The sequence below is a fragment of the Poecile atricapillus genome, chromosome 1 (genome assembly GCF_030490865.1).
Source record: "Poecile atricapillus isolate bPoeAtr1 chromosome 1, bPoeAtr1.hap1, whole genome shotgun sequence".
Lineage (NCBI taxonomy): Eukaryota > Metazoa > Chordata > Aves > Passeriformes > Paridae > Poecile > Poecile atricapillus.
This window is the reverse complement of record NC_081249.1, coordinates 42,401,791-42,414,738: the sequence shown is the minus strand read 5'-3', so window position 1 is coordinate 42,414,738 and position 12,948 is coordinate 42,401,791. Positions and strand designations below refer to the sequence as shown.

The 12,948-nt window shown below is 35.2% G+C and overlaps 1 protein-coding gene across 1 annotated transcript in view; it reads left to right on the top strand.

The window, feature by feature from the left end:
- The window catches only part of GPC5 (glypican 5), a 584,394-nt gene that overhangs the window by 482,921 nt on the left and 88,525 nt on the right, over positions 1-12,948 (top strand). The gene's annotated exons all lie outside the window — the stretch shown is intronic.

The window sequence follows — 12,948 nt, the reverse complement described above, 5'->3', positions numbered from 1 at the left end:
TATGCCAGTACCTGAGAAAGCAAAGTGTTCGGGAGGACAGCTTGTAGTCTTGAAGAAATCCAGGGGATTCTGAGTGAGATGATGAACAGAAAGTTTCAGTTCTGTTGTAACCAGCCAAGTGAGTATGACTGACACAGCTTTCCGCCTTCTTAACCATTTTCCAACCTCTCTTTATGACCTCAACTAATCACAGCCATTTTGCACAGTGAGTTCATTAAGGTGTCTGGGCTTTCTGTATGTATTTTTGTCTCTCTTTTCCCCAGGACCATCTGATTCTGGTGGAGCATCAAGCTTTCTCCCACACCTGTTCCGGCATCCGGCCTGAGCATGGAGGCAGGTTTCTCTGCTGATACCATGAATGTTTTGGACAGCAGCAGACAGGCCTGCTAATTTTCTTTCTGCTTGTGCCTTTGCCTGCTTTCTAGAAGTTCAGTAATGATCTCTGTTCCACATAGCATTGTCAACATTCTCAACAGAGCGTTGCTGGGGACTGTATCATCTGTAACAGCTGTGCACTTTTAGCATTTGCATAAAGCTTTCTGCCTATGGATCTCATGCATATTTTTGCATGAGAAAACAGTGTGACATGACTTATAAAAAGAACTAGAAAAAAATCTGAAAAAAACCACAAAAAACACCACCAAACCCCAGGTTTCCTTTTTTTTGCTGGGCAAAGGGCTTTCCTGGAGACCATAAATTGAAGTGTAATATGTTCTTGTTCTTAATATGCCTTGACAGAAATTACTATGTATAATGCAAAACTTAACTTTTGCATCTTAGTGCTCATTTCCTTAAAAGTGAGGCTCAGTTAGAAAATCAGATTATTTCAACTTGACTACCAGCTGAATGTCAGGTAATAATATAGAAATGTTGAAACAAGCATGTTCACCAACTGTAAGTTTTATTTTAGTTTTTTTCAAAGGTCAATTCTAGTTGTGCTCAGTAGGGTGTCATGATCTTTATTTGTGTACCCTTGCTGTGAGTTACAATTCATAAGAGAATTTAAAATGACAGAACAATAAAGGTATTTTTGTTGGTAGATATTTAAAAGCAGCTGTCTATCCAATTTTCAAGGGAAATATTTCTGAAATGCATGATTTAATACAGAAAAGGTTTTTGTTTGTGTGTGTTAAATGTTTTTTATATTCTCTCCTTATATTATTTCATGAGCCTTACGCTATATATAGTCATTAATTATCTCCTAATATTGATTTTGGTTTTTCCTGAAGATGAAAGAAATCATGCAAAAAATGTTGAAAATAAAGCTAAAACATAGATGAATAGGCAGGAGCTAAATGGGTATAAAAAAATTCTTAAAATAAATACACTGTTTTCCATCAGTTTCTGTGTTTAATAAACTTATAAAATTTAATCATGTGGTATATGGAATTAATTCATTACAGTCCAACTTAATTTGGTATGAACCATTTTGCATTAGCATAAAATCTTTGAGTTTTTTAATCTCAAAATTAAATTCCACTTTAAAATGAATTAAGATTTGTCAGCCAAAGAAAAAGTTATAAGACAATAAAAGTGCATGACTCATAGTTTCACCTCTAATGTAAACAAAATATTCCATTGAGTTTAATTTTGATTGACTGCCACAGATAAGGAGGTTTGGCTTTCTTATTTTTGATAAGTGAGGGAAAGATCATGCCAGGCAGAGAGAGGTTTGTTGAAGAGCATCCAAATTCTTGGTATTGTACCTCTGTTCTCTGTGTCTTTCTGGTTTATGACTATCTCTCATCTTTTTTTTTTTAATTGAAGACTCTTTGGATGCGACTTCTCAGGAAGGTATTGCATTGTAGAACTGAAATAAAAAATTCAGCACTGAAGCTGTCATAATCACAATCTGTTATTATGATTATGTAGTCACATTTCTGGAGTGACTTGTTAAGAACCAAAATCTCCATAAATAGGAGGATCTAGCAGAGCACAGTAATGTAAAGCTGCCTTGTCATATGATCAACACAGAGAAACAGGCATTTCCAAAATGTGGTTCACTTATGTATGGCTGCCATGGGTCTACCAAGAGCAGAGTAAGAAAAGGAGCACATCTGACACAGGGCTGAGCCAGGCTCTTCACCACACCTGCAGACATCCATCTATAGAGCTGGACAAGGCTTCAGCTTCTCTGATGGAGACAGAAGCCACAAACCTCTCCTAATGCCAAACTGATGTGGTGACAGCATTGATTTGGGAAGAGGAGGCTGGGTGCTTGAATTTCCCAGAGGGATGCTGCAGCCAGCTGTGGACAGTAAAGTATTTAAAAGGGACACTTAGAGCAGTGGTCAGACAGTATTTACTCAGCAGCACTTATAGGCCAAGCTGTGTGTCTTCCTACGATACTATATCTGTTCTAGACCCAAGCTTATTTCTATTTTTCTACTTTTTTTTGTGAGGTATGTAAGGAAAAATAGCATGAGCCCAGCTCATTAAAACAAATTCAAAAGTAGGAGCGCTTTGAATTTTATGTTTATTTTAACAAATGCTTTCAGACATGTTTCTCTTAATTACCTCTTTCATATAAATCAAGTGCATTTCCAATTCATATTCTGATATGTTAATATATCAGATCTCATCATGATTCATCTCATCAGAGAACAGAAATATTCCATGAGACCTACCTAATCTGTACAAAATAACTCATAAACTTGCTGAAACTCCCACAAATGATAGAAAGAATCATATTCTAATTGTATTCTGTGTAATGATTTCTGATAATTTATATCTTTAAAAAGTTGCAAATGATTCATATAGCAAAATGGTGATGCTTGCTGAGTATGTTTTGTGAGTTACTCATCTGTGCTAACTTAATATGCCATTTGATTAGTCATGTGTTCACAGACTGTTAAATCAAGAATTTAACTGTTAGGAAAAAGAAACTTAGCAAATCATACATTTTTAATGCATTTTGCTTTCAAGAGCCAAATGTTACAATTTTCCAGAGATTGTTGATTTTTGTATGATTCATTTCACCTAACTTTACATGTCTAGATTGCCTAAGCTTTACAGCTAACTGAAAGGGCAATTCCAAAGCATCCAAGGTATTTTACTTCTCTTATGGGTACTTCTCAAGATGATCTGGATTTCCATGTACTTTTCTCTACACTTCAATTAATTTTGATACATAGATGCAGTTTAAGTGCATTCCTGTGAAATTAATTAAAGAATTTTTTCCCCCTGTTCTGCAAAAAGGCTTAACGTGGTCTTGGTTGTTTGAGGCTACAAGAGTAGGATAATGTCCATGCTGTGTTTGACTCTGATTTTCTTTTCCAAAACCCACAATGGATAAGATAAACTTATTTTCCTTGTGCACTTATCTAGGGTAGTTCATCTATATTCAAATGTATGTTCAGTTTTCACACTGCTCCAAAAAATAAGCATGGCTTTCATAAAGCTTATAGAGAAGCTGGGTCATTCAGGAGTGCCACGTGGGAGGACAGATGTATGTTCCAAAAGGCTACATATATTCATCCCTAAATCATAGGAGAGAGAGAACTTCAGCAAATTATGTGAGAGAAAAAAGCAGTCTTTCATTCCTTAATGTAGGCTTGATCTAAAGCCTTATGATGCTATTGAGTCTTTTAATATGAGTTTAATGACAATCCAGACATAATTGAAGAAAACTCATTGAACTGGAACTTAGCTTCTATTTTCCTGCACAGCAAGAGCTTACAGAGAAGATGAAAGGCCTCAAGTAGAAATTTATCTTAACTAAAAGCATTGTTTTCCCTTATTAATGTTTAGTCCTCATTTTATTTGTTATAGCCTTTTCTACTATAATTGAAAAACTAATGAACATTAAGGAAATGAATTTAAGTGATTGATTCATTTTCTCCTAGAAAAGGGATGGAGCTTTTCTTTGAGCATCTCTGTCTTTGTAAATTGAGTGCTGTAACTGCTGAGTTTCTTACAGTTGTTGAAATAATCCTGATCTTTGAATTGGTGCAATCAGCATCCAAACAATTGGAACTCCTTGCTCTTGTTTGTTGGTACAGTATTTATTCACTGTGAGTTCAATTAAGAGACTAAATTAGGGAAGACGAGATCCAATTTCCTGTATTTCAAAAATTTAATGTATTTCAATACCATAAGGGTAACCGGCAACCTTTAATTCCAAAACATGTTTTCCAAAGGTTCTGCTGCTGCACACCAACCGTAGATAGATTTATGTTCCAATTTGATATAGAGAGAGAGGTTGATTTTTTATAAACATAATTAAAGAAAGTGTTCACTAAGGTTTGTAGATTCATAAACACTTCACTGTATATAAATTTATTTTGTCAACAGTAGCTAACCTAAATTATCCAACAATATTATATAGAGTAGGGTCTGTTGACCCACACCAGACTTTGATTTTATGAAAAGTGCAGCAATGGCTCTCATGAGGTTTTACAAGGTAGTCATTATGCTTTTTAACATCAACACATCTTTTTGGATATGATTTTTCCACTGTTCTGTTTTCTATAAGTGAACCTACAGCGGCTATATACTGATCTACATCCATTTCTTGTAAAAGGAACAACAAAATAGTACATTATTCTAGGTCTATGCAGACATATTCTTGGTTCTGTAAATGAAGTTATATCAGTATAAATCTAGTTTATCACAAGCATTAATTATGTTTGCATTTTTAATTTAGATCTTATGGGATAGTATTCATAGTTGAAAATACATTCTTCCCTATTAATGGTAAGATGCTGTGTATATGTATTGAACTGATTTTAGTTCTATCTAACAATACTTAACAGTCTCTGAATACTCTTTAAAATTCTGATTATCTGCTTGTTTTAAATTTTAATATTTCACATCACTAGACTTATTTTATATACTCATTATATTGAGATAGTAATTGTTCATGCTGAGAAATATACGAAAAGATTAATGGGTTGTGACTCAGTACCTGCTGAGGCTTCAAGCAAAATAATTTATGCATTCTTAACACACTTAACTTTGAATTTACTCCCCAGCAAAAACTATTACTAAGGTGAAAGCATTCATTGACTTGTAATGGTAATAATGCTATCTGGATGTATGGGTAATAATATGCATATTATTGTTATTGAGGATGAGATAAAGGCAGCAAAAAATCAAAGTATGTTGAGGCTAACCATAAAGGTCAATGGGAAAGAGACAGTCTTGTACAAATACATCAGTGGTGAAAGATTTACTGAGGAGAAAGTAGATCTATTAAAATAATAAAGTAGTGCAGGCAATTAAATAAATGGTAAAAATTGTTGCCATGTTATTTTTATTCAAAAAATTTACTTCAGAAAAGAAGAAATATGAGTAATTAGCAAGGAAAAATTTCCTGTAAAGGTGACATTGAACATGTGCAAATCAGTCAGCTGAGATGCTGTGCTGCCCAAAATGTTAACGTTTCTGTTTAAGAGGTGGAAGAGATTTTCAAAGCTGTGAAGGACAAATGGTGTCCTACTCTCTGCAAGTCAAGTGACAGTCAAGAGCCTCGTGACTGCATGCTTTGCTATGGTCACTAAATGCGACACCAGTTGTCTTTTCAACCTAGAGAAGAAGAGGTACAGGAAGGTCTCATCACAGTTTCAAGTATGTAAAGGGCAGCTACAAAGATGACTTCACCAGAAGCCATAGGGAGTAGCCAAGGAGCATGGGTACAAGTTGCATTAAGAGAGATTTTTCTTGATTGAATATGGAAATTTTTTACACTAACAACAATCCATCACTGGAACAACTTCCCTAGGGGTGTGGTGAAGTCCTCATCACTGGAGATTTTCAAGACATGACTAGAGAGGATGCTAGATAATCCCAATTAAGCCCCCTTTTCCATGGAAAGCTGGACCAGATGGTTTTCCAAGGTCTCTTCAGGAGAGAAAGCTATTCTGTAGTTTTATGAATTTATTTCTGAGGGAACACAGACAATGAGGAGCAACAGCAAAAAAATAGAGGCACAGGCAGGTAGTCTCCTTTTTTTTTTTTCTTTTTCTTTTTAAAAATAGAAGGAAGTGAACAACACGGACACATGAGTGCCTCATATGTTACTCTTATCTCATTTCTTATTTCTCATTTCTGCAATACTGGAACCAATGCTCTAGGGTGAAAACCACAAAGAGCTTGAAAACAGTAAGGTTCTGGTAAGCAAGCAGCATGGAATTTTAGGAATTTTATTCTGCAAAATTTTACATTCATTTCTTATACAGTAGTTGTGGGTAAAGCCTTCTTACCTTATAAAATTATGTGGACCAGCAAAGTTCATAGCTGAAAAAAAATATTTCAGTCACAGAGGAGGGAAGAGTTGTGACATAAGAAATAATTCCTCTTTCATGTATGCCATAATGTTTTAAACAGCTTGTTTTCAGGTATCTGTCAGTAAATAAGCTTTTTTCGTTTGAATATGTGCATCTAACATATTACCACTGATTGCAGTGCCTGCAGTGGGTACCCACATCTTGATCTCAAGAGAATATTTATCTTCTCCCCCATGCCTTGTGGTAGTATGTATGTATTATATTTACAGCCCTGTTCTGGATGCAAATCTAGCTGGGAATCTCTCTGAGAGGAGAAGAATTGGTACACAAATCAACTCAAATCACACCCAAAGGCTTCATTCTGAATCAATCCAGAAACTAACTCAACCTTCTAGATACATTAATGATGCATTGTCTTCTTATTCTCATGCTTTTCACAAATGCACCACCAAAAGGGCTGCCCCAGTAGTCAGAGTGTGCAGCCAAATGACCCTGCTGAGAACAAGACCATAGCCTGTTCTGAAAAACAGGATGTCATTCCACAGTTCACATTCCTGCAGGTCTTTGGAGTGTGAGCTTTCAGAAAGAATCTATAAAAAGACTTAGAAAGATACAAAGGATTCCGAAGGAGAAAATATTAAGTAATTTTGACTATTTAACTTTGGATAAGTAAAAAAACTGGATAGACATAAGTTTTATACAGGAGGTACATTCTGGGTCATACGGCATTCTTTGGTGTTTGCCCGTTTCTCCTGGTGGTAAAACAATAGCTGGTAAGGACCAATCTAACTGAGGCAAGGGGATTGTAACACCGATGTTCTATAACATGCATCTCTTCCATTTTGCTTTTTGAGCGTTGCTTTCAGGAAACCTGGGAGTGTGTTATGTGTGAGGCACACACAGTTAGCCTGACACTTTGGGATTCACTTGCCTGTGAGCTGCACAGATGGCCAGAACATATACAGTATGCTTTACGTGTTCTGGATGCATTGCACTGATTGCATATGCTCAGCAGTCTGCTATTCAAAACATTTAAACACTTGGCCACTGATCAAAGTTGCAGCTACTGCTCAGGCCAGGTCACTGATGTTGGAGAATCAACATCCTGATGGAGATTCTGGAGAAGTGCTGGAGAAGTGCTCTTCTCTCACTGGTCTTAAAGTAAGGGTTAAACCTGCTTTTCTCTCATAAGTAGCGTGACGTGGTTGTGAGTAGTAAGCACCTGTGGAATCCACCACTTCAAGTCCTAAGGGGCTGGAGGGGAGGCAAAGTGTGTTTGAAGAATGAAAACAGAGTATGTTTGAAGAATCAAAACAAATTTGCATGTGAGCCATTGTCAGATGGACCCACAGAATGGGTCAGGTTGGAAGTGACCACCTTGAGAAAAATGATCCAACATGTCTGCTCAAGCAGGGTCATCCTAGAAGACATATCACAGGATTGCGTTCAGGCAATACTTGAATAACTCCGCTGAGGGAGACTCCACAACCTCTCTGGACAGTCTGTTCCAGAGCATGGCCATTCACACAGTAAAGCTGCTCTTCCTCATCTTCAGGTGGAACATCCTGTGCGTCAGTTTCTGCCTGTTGCCTTTTTTCCTGTTGTTTGGCTCCACTGAGAAGGGCCTGGCTCCATCCTCTCCACACCCATGCTTTAGATATTTAGAGAAAGGACCTCTCTGAGTTGCCTCTTCACCAGGCTAAACAGCCTCAGCTCCCTCAGCCTTTCCTTGTAAGAGACATTCTCCAGACCCTTGACCAACTTAGCCCTCTGCTGGACCTGCTCCAGGAATTCCGTGTCTCTCTTGTGCTGTGGAGCCCAGAACTCTTTTCACTTTATTTTACATATTAAACACTGGCATTACTGTATCTGCATCTCCCCAGGAAAGTGCAAGAGGACACTCAAAGTGACATTCTAGAGGCTGGTACCTGTCTCAGCAACCACAAGAGTACTCTAAGACAACTTTAGACCTCAAACATCATTCCCTTAGCTAAGTCCTGAAAGTAATGAGGGTGGATCTGATAAGATATGAATAAAAAAATCCTTCGTAGTTACAGTAGAAAAATTTAATTTTTAGAAAAAAGAAATATGGAACAAAGAAAGGGTCCTTTATTCTCTGTTTATAGGAATAAACAGAGAATATTCCATGTGCAAGCACATGGATGCTCTGAAATTCTTAGAAATGGCCTCAGTTGGCATGACTTATTGAGGTGAATCATTGCTACCCTGAAGAACTTTGGTGTTAATGTAGTGTAAAATAATGAATGCTATTCATCAGTTGGCTGGATAAATTTTGTTCTGATTTATTTATAGCAAATAGAAAATTAAGATTAAAGTACTTAACACTGTAATTGAACTCAAGTCCTTTTCAGAATCCCTGTGAGAAAAGCACTATTGTACCTTTTATCTATTGTGATATAATCTTTTATTATATCTGTGCTCCACTTCACAGTTCTTTATTAGCTCCCGGTACAACTATTTACTGTTTAGAATTACTTTAGGTGCTTTTCTGAATAAAAGTATCCTGGCTCTAGTGAAAAGAGGAAAAAAAACCTCATAGAAGGTTGTCACATATGTAAGGCACTTTAAAGAAAGGTAGTGAGGTAACCAAAACAACAAACATATTGTTATGAATATCATTCAAATCAAGTATTTAAATATTCCTAAATTAATAATGAATACAACTCCTAAAACTAGGAAATTAAGGTAAAAAATATTGCAAAATCACTTTTATTACATGTGATAGTCCCAACTTTGAGTTCATTAGCATTTTAATATTAAACCTTTATTTCAATAATTATTGTTTTCCTTCTTAATTCTAAAGAACAGTGTTGATTTTAAAGACTGGTGATTAAAGGAATGATGACGTTTGTCATAAGGGCTAATTCTTCAACTGTTCCTGTAATTACAAGAATGAAGGCTTGGCCATGGCAATTTTCGTAAAGGTCAGACTAATTCTCTGTCTAAGAGTACGGCTTTGCTGGATACCTTCATTTATGTTTTTTGAAACAACCATTGTTCAAAAAGTCACTGCTTTGTCTCTCCCTCTCTGGCATATTATGCAAAATGCTTGCAAAGGGCAAATTAAAGAACTTCTTCAAAAAAGTAAAATATACAATAGAAGGGGATTTTTATTCTGCCTTGTTCTGAGGAAGATTTTGCCTCCCCTAACATTTATTTGAAAGGTGACCAACAGTCCTAACAAGATATGGGATTCCCATGCTCTACCCTAGACATCATATTTAATACTTTACAGTTATTATTCTTTATTTAAAGAAACAAAATAATTTGGTGTTTTGAGCATCTTCATTTGCTGAATCACTTATCCTAAGTTAGCTTGATCAGGTACATTTTTTAACAGTTCTCTCCTTCTAATCAACTCCCTGGATGGGAATACTCCAGGGCTGAGTTCTCATGGGCTTACCAGTAGTTCTAGCTTTTGCCCACATGTAGAGGAACAATAAAATTATCTACATATTTGCTTTCTTTGTGTGATGACAATTATAATTTGAAATCTAAGATGATTCATCATATCTGGGATTCAATCCTTCATGGAGCTGTGCTTGTCTTAAAAACTTACCTTTCCTTCAAGGTTTTTTGGCTGTGGTTCTTAGGGTGTTTGACATCTGATAGGAAACACCTAGCTTTATACAGATGGGGAAAGAAGGCTGCATATGATAATATCCCATAGGATAGTTCTTAATTGCCATCTATACTTTTATGTCTTTACTGAATATATATAAATCCCTTTGCACAGGTAAATCTATTAGAAGGTGACCTGCTAAGTTTTTAATTAAAAAAAAATTAAGTTCTGCAGTCCCCCCACTGTCCCCTTTTTATGATCATCAGGTAAAGGGAAAATAATGCATCAGGGATTCATAGTATCGTAATTATCTTTTAGTTGCAAAATTAACACCTGAATTGTCTGAAAACCAGAGTTCCTTAGAAAAGATAAATGAATGACTACATAAATGACTCAATTTAAGACCAACATGAGGAAAATGGATATAAAATCATATCTTTATATATTTAAGCACCAAAATTCTCAATTTATCTATCTGTACAGAAGTATATTTTGATATGAACTCTTTAAACATCTGAGATGAAAAAATTAATGAAATCTGAATCCTTTTGTGGGGTCTTACTCAAAATCTCCGACAACAGTGGAAAAATTATTTATTGACATCATTAAAATTTTATCTGTCTTTACAATGTAATTTTGATTATTTACATGGTTGAAAATATTTTTTATGTATTTATTATTCTTTAAGAAATAAAACAGAACTTTTGGAACATAGAACAGAAAACAGATTTTTTTCAACTGGGATGTAAAGACAAATCTGCACTTATTTATTATATCCCTGTATTTGTGTATATGGCATTTATTTTTGTGCAGTCTTTCAGCTGAAGAGAAGGACTTAAAAATAGTCCCATTTGAAACTTCATCATACCAAAGAGTAGGACTTGAACCTGCTTAAGAGAAGAAACACCTGGAGCACAGGTTTTGCCACTTGTATATCAGCTCTCAGCATGACTATACTTTGCTTCTTATCCTCCTAGGACACATGGATTATGCCTCTTTAATACCTGATAAAACATCTTAGAGACCTGTCTTTAGTGACCTCAACTAGTCAGGCCAGTTGAACACAAGTATTGAAGCAGATGTTGAAAACTGGTTTGAAATACTTTTGCTTACTTGTCATATAGACAGCAAGCATTTCTCATAGCTCAGTAGAAAAGGGAACACTTTTGGTATTTAACACCCTTTTTATTTTATTTTATTTTATTTTCCTTATGGCTCCCTGTATTTTGGCTCTTTGCCAGTGAAACATTAAAATCTCTGACTTTTTTTTTTTTTTTTTTTTTTTCCCCATGCATACTGCATGAAACCAAGCTTATCTCCAGACAAACTCCAGCCAAGACAGAGTTTCAAGATACCAGAATTTGGGTGGAAGCTTCCATTTTATTTGGCAAATAATATGCTAGTGGAGGTTGGGGTGACAAAAGAGCAGCTGGCTCTGTGTGTGCATATGTTTTATGAGAGAGGAAAGGGAGGTGTCTAAGTAGCAGGATCCTGGCTTGCTTCCATGGCAAGGCATGAAGTAAATCTGGTACTGTCCAATTGATTTGCTCAAGGTGTTTGCTGGAAATGGCTGCTGTCTTACCTATATATTGCATGGTGTGAGCCTTGCATATTTGTCAGAAAGATTATTCTGTTTTTTCACAGTGCAGCATGAGTTCTTTCCAAAAGCATTTATCCTAGGTCTCCCAAGCTGATAGTGTCACCAAACTTTTGATTGTGGGCTCTCACTAATTTTGTTTTGCATTAAGTAATATTATTCCAATTATTCCAAAACAGATGTTTGAATAGGGGTGGTAAAAAAATAATCCACATTAAAATGTTGGAAGTGTATAACTAAAATCCTTTTAGTCAGGAAAGTGATCAGATAAAAAATCAGGAGTAATATAGGCATAATATGACTCTCTTTATGGATCCAAAGTGATGGAGACCAAATTCAACTAATGTTCTCATTCTTCCATTTGCTTTCTTAATATTTTTCAAAGAATTTACCTTAAACACACAAGAGATATGGAGACCTCTTTTGAATGTTGTGCAAATTAGCCAGGGGTTGGATATATATTAGTAGGTTTCTGTGCAGGAAATCCCCTAGTTGTGAATTTTTCTAATGCAAGAAGTGATGGCTGAAAAAAAGAAAAATGAAAAAAGAAGAACCATGACTTGGTTAAGGACTTGAAAGAAACAAACACAGAAGAAAGAAATAAAATGGCTTTATGAGTCTAGCTTCTCCAGATGCCAATTAAAAATGCTTTTAATATACATAAATAAATATACAGTATGTAAATAAAATACAGTTATTTGTAACAACTGAAAGTACAGTTCTAGAAAAGTTTAAGATGATTTAAAGTGGTAGTGCTGCAAGTGCTTCTTTCCTCCTGCACTTTTTCCTGCATTTCTGACCCTGCTTTGCAGTCTTGGACACTCTTTCCTCCTTAGTTGTGGTTATTTCAGAGAACTAAACCAGAAGAAAGCCAATCTCTGTGTGGCAAAAAAACACACTGAGAAAGGCCAGAATGATATACAAAGTGTTGGGAAGGAGGAAGATCATCTTAGAATAACCTAATGAATTAAATTGTGGTTTAGCTTTAATAAAATACCCAAGATTAATTACTGACACATATTGTCTTTAGGAAGGCTTGTCATCCAGAATACATTAAACTTTAAAGAGCAACTGTAAACACGATGTGGAGAAAAATCCCACATGGTTGTTAAAAAAAACCAAACATGCTTTTTCACCATTTTATGAAGTTTTCTTTATAGAAAAGATGAAAAAAATTTTAAGTAAGATTTTCTAGTGGTGGGGACCACTAGAAAATTGGTGGAGGAATTGAAATTAGGAAGAATCATTCAGTTCGAAAACTGTCATTAACCATAATTTTTAATATTATATATTATATATTATATATAATATATTATATATTATACATAATACATTATACATTATATATTATATATTTTTATATTATATTTTTATACTATTATTATTTTAAAATAAAACACTGAGGGAAAAAACTTACAAAGCAAGCTACATTACAGAGACCATTGCATTGATTATTAATTATTATAACTGCTATTATTTTTTCATTTAGAGAGTTTGTTTAATAAAAATAAGTCTTCCCAGTTCTGTGCATTAACATATGT